Source organism: Cololabis saira, chromosome 5 (assembly GCF_033807715.1).
Source record: "Cololabis saira isolate AMF1-May2022 chromosome 5, fColSai1.1, whole genome shotgun sequence".
NCBI lineage: Eukaryota > Metazoa > Chordata > Actinopteri > Beloniformes > Belonidae > Cololabis > Cololabis saira.
Genome location: NC_084591.1, coordinates 48,664,090 through 48,677,281, shown reverse-complemented (window position 1 = coordinate 48,677,281; position 13,192 = coordinate 48,664,090). Strand labels below are relative to the sequence as shown.

The 13,192-nt window shown below is 44.7% G+C and overlaps 1 long non-coding RNA gene across 1 annotated transcript; it reads right to left on the bottom strand.

Annotated features, from left to right (window-relative positions):
- Positions 1–663: 663 nt before the first annotated feature.
- Positions 664–2,388, bottom strand: LOC133444831 (uncharacterized). The gene is made up of 3 exons (XR_009782741.1): positions 2,263–2,388; positions 1,197–1,503; positions 664–736 (listed from the first exon to the last, which is right to left on the bottom strand). It is a non-coding gene; the product is annotated as an uncharacterized LOC133444831 (long non-coding RNA).
- Between the last annotated feature and the right edge of the window lie 10,804 nt (positions 2,389–13,192).

Genomic DNA, 13,192 nt, shown 5'->3' with positions numbered 1-13,192 from the left:
GCTCTGCAAGGCATTAGCCATGAATTGCAAGTTCTCATGTCTTTTGCAGAGACATGTGTCATGGTCAGAGGACGAGGGGGTTACCACCCAAAAGGGTCTGAGACGACAAAAGGTGGTGTATGACACGTCGCCAATGTGCTCAGAGAGAAACTTCCTATGCAAGTTCTTCATTGTATCGGTAAGCAACCTTTTCTGCATCTTTTTCTTCAGTCGCGTGACTGTTTGTTTCCGGCCTGTTGTCATTCGACTGACATCATCTCTGAGAAATAATGATGTAGTGGTCTTCATAATCTCACTACGAAGTCTACTGCACCTCCTCGCATGGTAGGTTAGATCCTCAGTATACGGATCTCTCTTCTTTGAGTAGCCGAAGGATTCCCTGGCATACTTTTGGAGCTTGTATTTTCTGAGAATGTTTCCACTGAGGACTTTTGTGATTAACTGCTTGTCTCTGTTTGTTTTTGCAGTGCCATATTTTGTTCTAATGTTTTCAATAATTGATTGATTGAAAAGAAGAGCTCTTTTGACGGTGGAATTCACATTTTGACGTCCCAACATGGCCTTGACTCTTGCACGCGGTGATTTCGATGAACTTCCTTCCTTGGCTCTATAGTACCTCTTCTTATATTTTTCAGCTTTGCTCTTAACTTTTTGGATTTGCACCTCCAATTCTTCAATCCGTTGTTTCAGTTTCTGCTTTGTTTTCCTTCGAATTCTTTCCCCTTGACGCTGTTGCCTGAAACCCAAAATATTGAGGAGGTTAGTTATTAATATGCCTTAAATTATTAAAAATATTATTTTAAATTATTATTAAATTAAATTATTAAATCAAATTATTAAATTATTTTAAATTATTATTACAATTCATTCATTAATTCTATGTGGATAAACTGAACCACAACATTTTGTGTTGCCTTAACCACATTAACCCTGGTGTCCCTATTTTGGGCATGTACTGTAATTATATGTGAAATCTTTCAAAACGCTTCAAAACAGATTCAGACCATTTCAAGATTATTCTATATTTTTAAATGTTCCATAATTAAACAAACAAACAAACAAAAAAGACTTTACAGAAAATATCCCATCTAAGTTGGGAGTCTTGTAGATTGGATATTTTCGAATATCCTAAGTATAAAATTGGGCTTTAGTAGTTAATGTCTGACTGTAACACGTGCTGTTTACATTGGTCTAACCTGGAGGGCCCTGGCTCAGGCTGATTTTCAGTAGAGGAGCTGGGTGGTGTCGCGGGTGGTGTCTCCGACTGTTGCAAAGCACTGGCCTTGTTTCTGGCTCTGACTTTTTGTTTTGCCTCTCTCCACTTCTTTCTTTTCGCCCGTTTTTCTCTCTCACTTATCTCATTGATGCCCTTCTTCTTTCCAGTCTCCCTGTCTCTCTTCCATTTCTCCCTCTCTTTCTCAAGGTATTGCTCTCTTCTCTGTGGGTCAGCATTCCTGCGTTCTCGATACCTTCGGGCTGTCTCAGCTCCTTTTGAACTCATTCCTGGAAAATACAGTAATTAACATGCATAACAACTTGTAACAAGGTGTTTTAAGTATTATAAGTTAATAGTATTTGTAAAAGTACTGGTCACAACACATTATAAACACTCAGTGGAACAGCACATATTGTACATGGTAACACGTTACTTAGAGGTTGCATGCACTTTACTTGAAGGTTGCATTTTAATGCATTAAAATCACATTTATAACTAATTGAAATGTATCATAATGCATATTATTATTATCATTATTATTACCCTTATTATTGTAAAATAATATTGATAATATTGGCAGTCCAGGTAAACTAAGCTTGCCTCGTCAAGCTATAGGATTGTTGATGGGCTACCAATGTGGCTAAAAAGTCCATATTGTACAGTCTTACTACTGTATGTATGTGTGTACTGTTATAAAATGTATGCATAGTTGTTGTAATATATTTAATATTATCAGTATGTGGCATAAACTATGCACATGTCCACCCTGTCATGAGCCACATCCACCCTGTCATTGGAAGCTTCATGACAGGGTGGACAATGACAGGGTGGAACTTTTAGGCTATTTTTAGCATTTAATTAGCATATGGTGGACCTTCTGTTAGCAAGCTGACTGTCCTATAATTAACAAATATATTTCAAATTTCTGAAAAGTTTTTATATTCATTGATATTTCGGTATGACAGAGTGGACATGCCAAGCTTTACAACATCCAACTACACACTTAAATGATGGAAAATACAAAAAATATAAGAGTTTATACTTACTGGCAACCTGCCACAGCTTCAGCCTCCATTGAAATAAGACAGGAAGCAGACAACAAGTTTCCTTAAACTTGAGTAAGTTTCTTAAAGGGCCAGTTTACACCCAAATGACAGGGTGGACAGAAATATCAGGGACACACATTTTTTTTCCAATATGATTATAAAAATATAATGTATCATATGATTCATGATTAAAATGACTTATTTTATGAAATAACTTGTTGTGGACAGTCAAACTATGTAAAAATAAAAATAAAAATCTAAACTTTAACGCTTATTAGACACGCGTTTCTTAGCAAGGTGGTGTGGGGGACATGCCAAAATCACATACATCCCATGTTACAGATCTGTATAAAATGAAGAAAACACAATTCAAGAGACTCATCATTGTACTGATATATGTGTAAATGTTTGGCCATTCATAATTAGACCTCAGAGTTTTATAATTTTGCTACATTTTCATGGTAAATGAGTGATTGTGATGGGGACGCTCAAATGCACCTTATGGTGATATTGACTCTGCTACTGATACAAAAAGTTGATAAAAATAAACAATCCGTTTGTATTTAGGTGTAGAAAATGGTGATAAATTGTGAAACATTTTGATCATTGTTCCGCAAAGCCCAAGAAGACATCTTCAAATGTCTTATTTTTATACAAACTAACAGTCCACAATCACATGATATTCAATTTACTGTCACAGACTGTCAAAAGAGGTAATTTCTTGTATTGATGAAAACATGTGGCAGATGGAACTGGCAGTCTGAGGGTGCAGTGGACTTTTATATTATAATTATCTCATAACCATTATTGTTGTCCATTGCTCTTGTAATTTGTTGTGCTGGTCTGCCCCCTCTTTTTCTCTTTTGTGCATGTTTGCAGCCCAGAGCTTTAATAGCTGCATGCTGACCTGCAGTCCCACCCTCTGATCCTCCCACTGCTTGCTTCCACCTGTGTGTGTGGATGTCTGCTGGATGTCTGCTGACATCCTGATCTGTAGTCCTTCCCCCCTCTGACCACCTCAGTGTCTGCTGTTTACATGTGCTTATATAGTCATCCCCATAGTGCACTAGCTAGCCATGGTGTCTGCGTCTCTTTTCAATTCAATTCAATTCAATTTTGTTTATATAACATCTACTAAGTACTACATCTACTACTCCTTTTTGCAGATGATGTTGTCCTGTTGGCTTCATCGGACCGGGACCTTCAGCATGTGCTGGGGCGGACGATGGATGGATGGATGGACGTCTACTAAACAGAAGTTGTCGCTAGGTGCATTCCAGAGACCCAGACATGACCCCCGAGCAATTATTACATAGATATAACATAAACAGTGGCAGGTAAAATACTCTCTTGCCTACTTTCATTAAAAAAAAATTGTTTAACTGCACACTTATATAGAAGCCAGTAAATCCCACAAAAAAATCACTATAAATCAGCTGTTAGACCTAGATCACTGAAATCCACAGGATGTTTTTACATCATAGTAAACAACATCTATGCAAAGTTTGAAGTTAATTAGACACGGCATGACACACATTATTTGGATATGAGTTCATATTTTGAAAAAAAAACAGAGTGACAGATTTCTCACACTTACAGTGTATGTTTTTTTTGTCCTTTTGAAAGGCATCTGATCCTACAATTTCACTGTCTTAGGACAAACCAGTGATTTTTAATGATTTTTTTTAATATGTAGGTACCAGAAATCCAGAGTTCCCATTCAATGGCGAAGGATGGTTCCAGTTATGACCACGATACACGACACAGTCAATAAGGAGCCTTATGACAATAATATGTGCGGATTTCATTCTGATTGGATGAACGAAACAGGAAATAGAGCAAATAATGAAATGAATTAAATTAAAAATAGTGGCGCTATGGAGTTCATCCAAGATTGTCATATCGACTTGTTCAGAATGGAAGCCTGATTAAATGCACAGTTTTTACAGTCAGATTTGACAAAGTATGTGCAAGTTAGAACAACTTTTATGTTCATGGCAAGACACCGAACTTTGCCTCCCTTTTATGGTGAAACCCTTTGATAAAAAGGTAGTTTTCACTGTCAGTCATCGTCAATGTCTTAACTACTGTATGACCAGGTTTGAGATGTCTCAGCCCATCTGGCTTTGAGCACGGATGCATTTAGAAGACTAGACATTTCCTGTTGCCAACAGGTGGCGCTACAACCGTTCCTGAATATTCCACCGTAGATGTGTTCAGGCTCAGTCTACAATCAATAATAATAAGCGCTTGTATGATTTGCATGTAGATGTTTTCAGGCCTGGACATTTAGCAGATGACACCAGCCAAGACTCTCTATATCAAACCATTCAAAAGTTATGGCAGAAAGAGGGAACTATCAGATATCGACCAATCAGATGAAGGGGCGGGGCTAATTTGCACCAATTATGTTCAAGGACTTAAAACCATGTCCGATGACACCACCCACGAGTCTTTATGTCAAACCATTCAAAATTTATTGCAGAAAATAGGAACTACCACATATTGGCCAATCAGAAGAAGGGGCGGGGCTAATTAAGGCCAATGAAGGTAGAAGGAAGAAATGGCATAAATTTTGCCAAAATGACACGATTAATTCAAAATGGCCGACTTCCTGTTTGGCTTCGGCCATGGCGCCAAGAGACTTTTCTTTAAGTTGCGACATGATACAGGTGTGTACCGATTTTCGTGCATGTATGTCAAATCGTATTGTGGGGCTTGAGGCACAAAGTTTTCTAGGGGGCGCTGTTGAGCCATTAGGCCACGCCCATTAATGCAAACCATGAAATATCAAATTTATCACCAGGCCTGGCTTGCGTGCAAAATTTGGTGACTTTTGGGGCACGTTTAGGGGGGCAAAAAGGCCCTCATTTTGTCGGGAAAAAAAAATAACGAGAACTCTCAGTGCTCGGGCCCTAATTAGGAAACTTGCAAGTAAGTAAGAAGAAGGGAAAGAAATGAAGCAGATGAAATGGCAAGGCTGAATTCATCTGCCCAATAAAAACACTCAAGTTGTTGGTGTGTAGATAATTGTGACCTTTATCTAGTGACAATGATGTCACTAGAAAAACAAATGCAAAACAAATATTCAAGTTAAATCATGTTTCATTTTTAACCACTGCATGCAGCTGTTTTCAGCAGAAATTTCATAGAAAGCTTCCCTGGACGTTTCACCTCGAACAACTAGTGGTAAATACCTAGAATCTGAAATTGTATTATATGTTAGTGGGATTAAAACACAATTTACAAAAAAGGTTAAGAATGTGAAATGTCCCAAAAACATTATTTGCATTTTGATTGAAATTTAATCAGAGGTCATTCTACTTTTTCCTTGTTGGTTTAAAGAGTTTTGTGTTTGGGATAAATTGTTGCAGCCAGGGTTATTTTAGCTCCATTGGAAAGCATTTTTCATTGTTTCTGCACCAGCTTGCTTCTGCTGTGCACAAATAATTAGTGTACACCCTGCAATTCATAACCTTCATCATAACGCTGCAGCCTCTCACACTATAAACCACACACACACTCACTCTACCTTCTGTTGTACTAATGCACAGCATAGACTCTCATTAAATTTGACCACACAGTCAGATCAACAAGTTCTGGTAATTTACTCACAATTCTCCAAGGTGGTGAGAAGTGAATGTTTCTGCAGTTAACTTCTTTCAAAAATTATTAACCCTGACTTTTACTGTTTCCCTCCATGTCTCTCTTATTTTATTTATTTTTTGTGACCCTCATTAGCAATAATTTGTATTCCAGATTAACCAAGTTGGAATACAAATGTCTTCTGCAGTGCAGGAATACATGCATGCATTTTTTTGATGAACACAAACCTCCATCTTCTGGGTCATTGTGCATTTCACTGATCACTGTCTTATAAAAGGTTTGAGTATCAGGTAATGAGTCACCCTCCTTGAACCGCCACCTTACTGTGGTGGAGGGGTTTGTGTTGCCCGAGTGATCCTAGGAGCTATGTTGTCGGGGGCAATACGCCCCATGTAGGGTCTCCCATGGCAAACAGGTCCTAGGTGACGGGCCAGACTAAGAGCAGTTCACTAGCTAATCATGGCAAAGAAAAGATCAAGGACCGTTATGTCGCCCGGATCGGCGTCACCGGGGCCCGTCCCTGGAACCAGGCCTGGGGTTGAGGCTCAAAGGCGAGCACCTGGTGGCCAGGTCTTTGCCCGTGGGACCCGGCCGGGCTCAGCCCGAAACGGCGATGTGAGCCCGCCTTCCCGTAGGCCCACCACCGGCAAGAAGGACCGTGAGAGGCTGGTGCAGTCTGGGCAGTCTGGGCAGTCGTGGCGGAGTGCCTCGACGACCCAATCCCTGGACCAAAACCCTCTCAGTAGGGACATGGAATGTCACCTCGCTGGGGGGGAAGGAGCCGGAGCTTGTGCGTGAGGTTGAGAGATACCGGCTAGAGATAGTCGGGCTCACCTCCACACATAGCTTGGGCTCTGGAACCCAGCTCCTTGAAAGAGGCTGGACCCTCCACTACTCTGGAGTTGCCCAGGGTGAGAGGTGGCGGGCTGGTGTGGGCTTGTTTATAGCCCCTCAGCTCAGTCGCCATGTGTTGGAGTTCGCCCCGGTGAACGAGAGGGTCGCTTCCCTGCGCCTTCGGGTCGGGAAACGGTCTCTCACTGTTGTATGTGCCTACGGGCCGAACAGCAGTGCGGAGTACCCGGCCTTCTTGGGGTCTCTGGGAGGAGTACTGGATAGAGCTCCAACTGGAGACTCCATTCTTGTACTGGGGGCCTTCAACGCTCATGTGGGTAATGACAGTGATACCTGGAGAGGCGTGATTGGGAGGAACGGCCTCCCCGATCTGAACCCGAGCGGTGTTTTGTTGTTGGACTTCTTTGCCAGTCACGGTTTGTCCATAACAAACACCATGTTCAAACATAAGGGTGTCCATCAGTGCACGTGGCACCAGGACACCCTAGGCCGGAGGACAATGATCGACTTTGTCGTCGTTTCATCTGACCTTCGGCCGCATGTCTTGGACACTCGGGTGAAGAGAGCTGTCAACTGATCACCACCTGGTGGTGAGTTGGATGCGCTGGCGGAGGGGGAAGTTGGACAGACCGGGCAGACCAAAACGGATTGTGAGGGTCTGTTGGGAACGTCTGGCTGAGCCCTCTGTCAGGGACATCTTCAACTCCCACCTCCGAGAGAGCTTCTCTCAGATCCCGGGGGAGGCGGGGGACATTGAGTCCGAGTGGACCATGTTCTCTGCCTCCATTGTCGACGCAGCGGCTCGAAGTTGTGGACGCAAGGTCTCCGGTGCCTGTCGTGGCGGCAATCCTAGAACCCGGTGGTGGACACCAGAAGTAAGGGATGCCGTCACACTGAAGAAGGAGTCCTACCGGGCTATGTTGGCCCGTGGGACTCCTGACGCAGTAGATAGGTACCGGCAGGCCAAGCAGGCAGTCAAGGCAGTCCTGGAGGCAAACACTCGGGTCTGGGAGGAGTTCGGTGAGGCTATGGAGGAAGACTTTCGGTCGGCCTCAAAGAAATTCTGGCGGACCGTTCGGCGCCTCAGAAGGGGGAAGCAGTACTCTGCCGGCACCTTTTACGGTGCGGGTGTGGAGCTGTTGACCTCGACTGGGGACATCGTCGGACGGTGGAAGGAATACTTCGAGGATCTCCTCAACCCGACTGACATGCCTTCCACTGAGGAAGCAGAGGGTGAGGACTCTGGGGCGTGCTCATCCATCACCCAAGCCGAGGTCACTGAGGTGGTTTGTAAGCTCCTCAGTGGCACCGGGGGTGGATGAGATTCACCCTTAGTACCTCAAGTCTCTGGATGTCGTAGGGCTGTCTTGGTTGACACGCCTCTGTGACATTGCATGGAGGAAGGGGAAAGGGGGACCGGAGAATGTGTTCCAACTATAGGGGGATCACACTTCTCAGCCTCCCCGGGAAAGTCTACACCAAGGTACTGGAGAGGAGAATACGGCCGATAGTTGAACCTCGGATTCAGGAGGAACAATGGGGTTTTCGTCTTGGTCGGGGAACACTGGACCAGCTCTATACCCTCCGCAGGGTGCTCGAGGGTTCATGGGAATTTGCCCAACCAGTGTGCTTTGTGGATCTGGAGAAGGCATTTGACCGTGTCCCTCGGCCATTCTGTGGAGGGCGCTCAGTGAGTATGGAGTCCAGGGCCCTCTATTAAGTGCTGTCCGGTCTCTATATGATCGGAGCAGGAGTCTGGTTCGCATTGCCGGCAGTAGATCAGACTTGTTCCCGGTGCATGTTGGACTCCGGCAGGGCTGCCCTTTGTCACCGGTCCTGTTCATAATTTTTATGGACAGGATTTCCAGGCGCAGCCAGGGTCCGGAGGGGATCCGGTTTGAGAACCACAGGATTTCGTCTCTGCTTTTTGCAGATTACGTTGTCCTGTTGGCTTCATCGGACCGGGACCTTCAGCATGTGCTGGGGCGGTTTAGGCTGAGGTCGACGCGGCGGGGATGAGAATCAGCACCTCCAAAACCGAGGCCATGGTTCTCCACCGGGAAAGGGTGGCGTGCCTTCTCCGGGTGGGTGGAGAAGTCCTGCCTCAGGTGGAGGAGTTCAAGTATATCAGGTTCTTGTTCACGAGTAAGGGAATGATGGAGCGGGAGATTGACAGACGGATCGGTGCAGCATCCGCAGTTATGCGGTCGATGTACCGGACCGTCGTGGTGAAGAAGGAGCTAAGTCGAAAGGCGAAGCTCTCGATTTACCGATCAATCTACGCACCTACCCTCACCTATGGTCATGAACTTTGGGTAGTGACCGAAAGGACGCGGATACAAGTGGCCGAGATGAGTTTCCTCCGCAGGGTGGCTGGACGCTCCCTTAGAGATAGGGTGAGTTCGGTCACCCGGGAGAAGCTTGGAGTCGAGCCGCTGCTCCTCAGCTGAGGTGGCTTGGGCATCTGTACCGGATGCTTCCTGGACGCCTCCCTAGGGAGGTGTTCCAGGCATGTCCCTCCTCTCTAGGGAGGTGTTCTAGGCATGTCCCTCCTCCCTAGGGAGGTGTTCCAGGCATGTCCCTCCGGGAGGAGACCCCGGGGAAGACCCAGGACACGCTGGAGAGACTATGGCCCTGTCCCAATACTCCCCCTACCCCTCGTTTTCATCCCTTCCCCTAAATGTTGTGCGTTCCCGTGAGGGTAGTGGTGTCCCAATTCCTCTTTTCACCTAGGGGGAGTGGAGAAAACGAGGAGGAGTGGCTATGAATTGTCCCTTCGGATCGAGGGATTTCCGAACCTCACTCGCTGGCCTAGGGACCAAAAGATTTCCCAGAATGCTTTTCGTCGTCATTTGCGGACTGAATCAAAAAAAAAACATGGCGGACATTTCTTATTTTTTAGTGAATAAAATCAATATTTTGAGTTAGTTTCTGCATAAAAATGAGTTTTGATTACATTTCTAGCGAGAAATATATATTTTACTTTCATAATATTCACTCAGTGAATGTACATAATCACTTTTTTGCCCGTTTTTCACGAAGATTGCACCGGAATAAAGGCTGTTAGGTTACGGCGTAGGTTACGTAACCTACGCCGTAGCTATGTAACCTACGCCGTAGGCTACGTAACCTACGCCGTAGGCTCTCCGTCGATTAGACTCGCCGACCGAGGGCAAACATCATTTGCAGACTCGTCTCAGATTGTGACAAAGGGAGCAAGCATTTTTTTGTGAGAAATAGAGAGAAATAATCCTGTGACTCGTCAGATTTGTTTTGGATGTTTCTGATATAATAGTTTTCAGCAGTGCTTAATTTATCCATGAAGAGGTCCCGGAACATCGCGGGGGTACTGGGGGGGGGGGAATCCCCCCCGGTACCCCCCCCCGGGACATTTTTTGAGCATAATGCATTTAAATGCATCAATCTGGTGCACTTTGGAAAGCTAGAATAACAATAATAGGATGTCTGCTGCCTTAACTTACCTTGGAAACATAGCTCCGGAGCTTCTCTACCCGGCTAAACTAATATTAATAACTAAATAATTAATAACTAATATTCTCCGCTCCTCTGTTTGTGTGTGAGCACAGAGCATGCACAGCCTTCACCGCTGATTGGCTGTTAAATCTTTATAAACAACATGAAATGCTTGGGATTTGTTCTGTAAATGAATTTATGCATATTATTATTTTTTATACATTAAAAAAAAACTTTTTTACATTATTATTGTTTTATATATATATATATACGAGAGGTGCCGGATCTGCCCAAATAAGTCCCGGAACACAGGGAGGCCAAAATCGAGAGGTGCCGGATCTTGTTCCGGCAGGATCCGGCACAAATTAACCCCTGGTTTTCAGAAACCACAAATCTGTTATCTGGGTAATTTACACACTTTCAGATAAAGCTGAAGTGAAGATAGCGGAGCTGATTTATGGTTCCGCGTTAAATCGACGCAGAGCCTACGGCGTAGGTTACGCGGCGACGCGCGCCGTACGTCGTACCCTACGCCGTAGGGTCTGCGTCGATTTAACGCGGAACCATAAATCAGCTCCGGAGCCGGCAGACAGGCAGAAATCCCGAAATTTTCGGAGCAAATTTCTAAACAGGCCTTATTTGGATAAATTGAGCCTAGGTTGGGGATCTTAACGGTTACTTTTACGCCAGAAAAAATATTAAAACTTAATAAAGTGCCATATTACCAGCGCTACAGCTGAAATTAAATTAAATTAAAACAGCTTTTGGCTCTCAGCTTCCTGATTAGGTGTAGGGATGAAAACGAGGGGTAGTGGGAGTATTGGTACAGGCCCCTGGGAAGATTTCAAGTGCCCTAAAATCTGTCCCTTCTTTTTTCGGGGTAGTGAAGAAAAGAAGGGCGAGTGAAGAAAAGTAGGGCTAGTGAAAAAAAGTAGGGAGAGTATTGGGATTGGGCCTATGTCTCTCGGCTGGCCTGGGAACGTCTCGGACTCCCCTCGGAAGAGCTGGAGGAAGTGTCTGGGGTGAAGGAAGTCTGGGCATCACTGTTGAGACTGCTGCCCCCGCGACCCGGGAACGGATAAGCGGTGGACGATGGATGGATGGATGGATGGATGGATGGATGGATGGATGGATGGATGGTATTATAATAATAATAATAATAATAATGACTTGGTTTTATATAGCACCCTTCAAGGCACCCAGAGGTTTACAGAAATCATTATTCATCCATACACATCCTCACTGGTGGTGGTAGCTACATTTGTAGCCACAGCTGCCCTGGGGCAGACTGACAGAAGCGTGGCTGCCATATCGCGCCTAACGGCCACTCCGACCACCACCAACATTCATACACATTCAAACAAATTCACACGGCAAGGTGGGTAAGGTGTCTTGCCCAAGGACACTACGACAGCAAACTGGGACAGAGCGGGATTCGATACCGCCGACCTTCCAATCATTGGACGACCCACTCTACCACCTGAGCTACTGCCGCCCCTATTGAGTCAGAGCCCTTATCGGGGCTGGATCTGAATATACGGGTATCATAATATGTGTTCATTAGATGGACATCTGACATCTGGTTTTCAGTTTTGTGACTTTTTTTTGGCTGTTTTTCTAACTGGAAAATACACCTGTCAGGATGTCAGCACCTTATTATTAGGGCCAGAGCACTGAAGAAGGCCCTATTGTATCTGTAGGAATTTTTAGCGACCGAGCACTTACAGTGCGAAGGCCCTATTGTATCTGTAGGAATTTTTATTATTATTCTTCTGACGAAAGGAGGGCCTTTTTGCCCCCCTAAACAAGCCCCAAAAGTCACCAAATTTTGCACGCAAGCCAGGCCTGGCGAAAAATGTGATATTTAATGGTTTGCATTCATGGCCGTGGCAAAATGGCTCAACAGCGCCCCCTAGAAAACTTTGTGCCTCAAGCCCCACAATACGGTTTGACGTACATGCACAAAAATCGGTACACACCTGTATCATGTCGCAACTTAAAGAAAAGTCTCTTGGCGCTATGGCCGAAACCGAACAGGAAGTCGGCCATTTTGAACATTTTGAATTAATCGTCGTCATTTTGCCGAAATTTATGCCATTTCTTCAGCCGCTTCAGAGCCCTTTAAGTTATACGTGGCAAGATGGCTCAACAGCGCCCCCTAGAATATTTTTTCTTTGCCATATCTTTTGAATGGTTTGACATAAAGACTCGTGGTTGGTGTCATCGGACTTGGTATTGAGTACTTGACCTTCATTGGCCTGAATTAGCCCCCGCCCCTTCTTCTGATTGGTCAATATTTGATAGTCCCTATTTTCTGGCATAACTTTTGAATAGTTTGACATAGAGAGTCGTGGGTGGTGTCATAAGACATGGTTTTGAGTCCTTGACCATAATTGGTGCAAATTAACCCCGCCCCTTCTTCTGATTGGTCCATATTTCATAGTTCCTATTTTCTGCCATAACTTTTGAATGGTTTGACATAGAAAGTCGTGGGTGGTGTAATTTCTGATATGCTTATGGGGGGCGGTGGCCATGAGTGCGAGGGCCCGTTCATCGCTGCTTGCAGCTTTAATTTATTTTATTTTTGAAAGTAAAAAATGTGGTTTGCATAGCAGGTCCGGTATTTTTTTGTATAAAATTTGCAGTTGCAATCAGGTTGGCTGAAAATGTCGGCCGTTAGTGGATTGTTTCTAAAGGCTGGATTATGGTTCTGTGCTACACCAACGCAGAGCACACGGCGCTGCCGTGACGCCGTCGTGAACCCTTCGGACTTCTCCGTCACTCCATTTTGCCGCGGTGCAATACCCCCCGCAACCGCTAGGGGGTCGCAATCTTTTCCTGAATGGTTTATCCGACTTTTCCGGTCATAGCTAATCAAAGAGATAAGGAGAACTATTGTGCAAAAAGCCAAAACCAAAAAAATCACACATACACGAAGAAAAGAGCACTGAAAGTTCACGACTGCTTCACAAATCGGAAACCGGAAATGCGTTGCTAC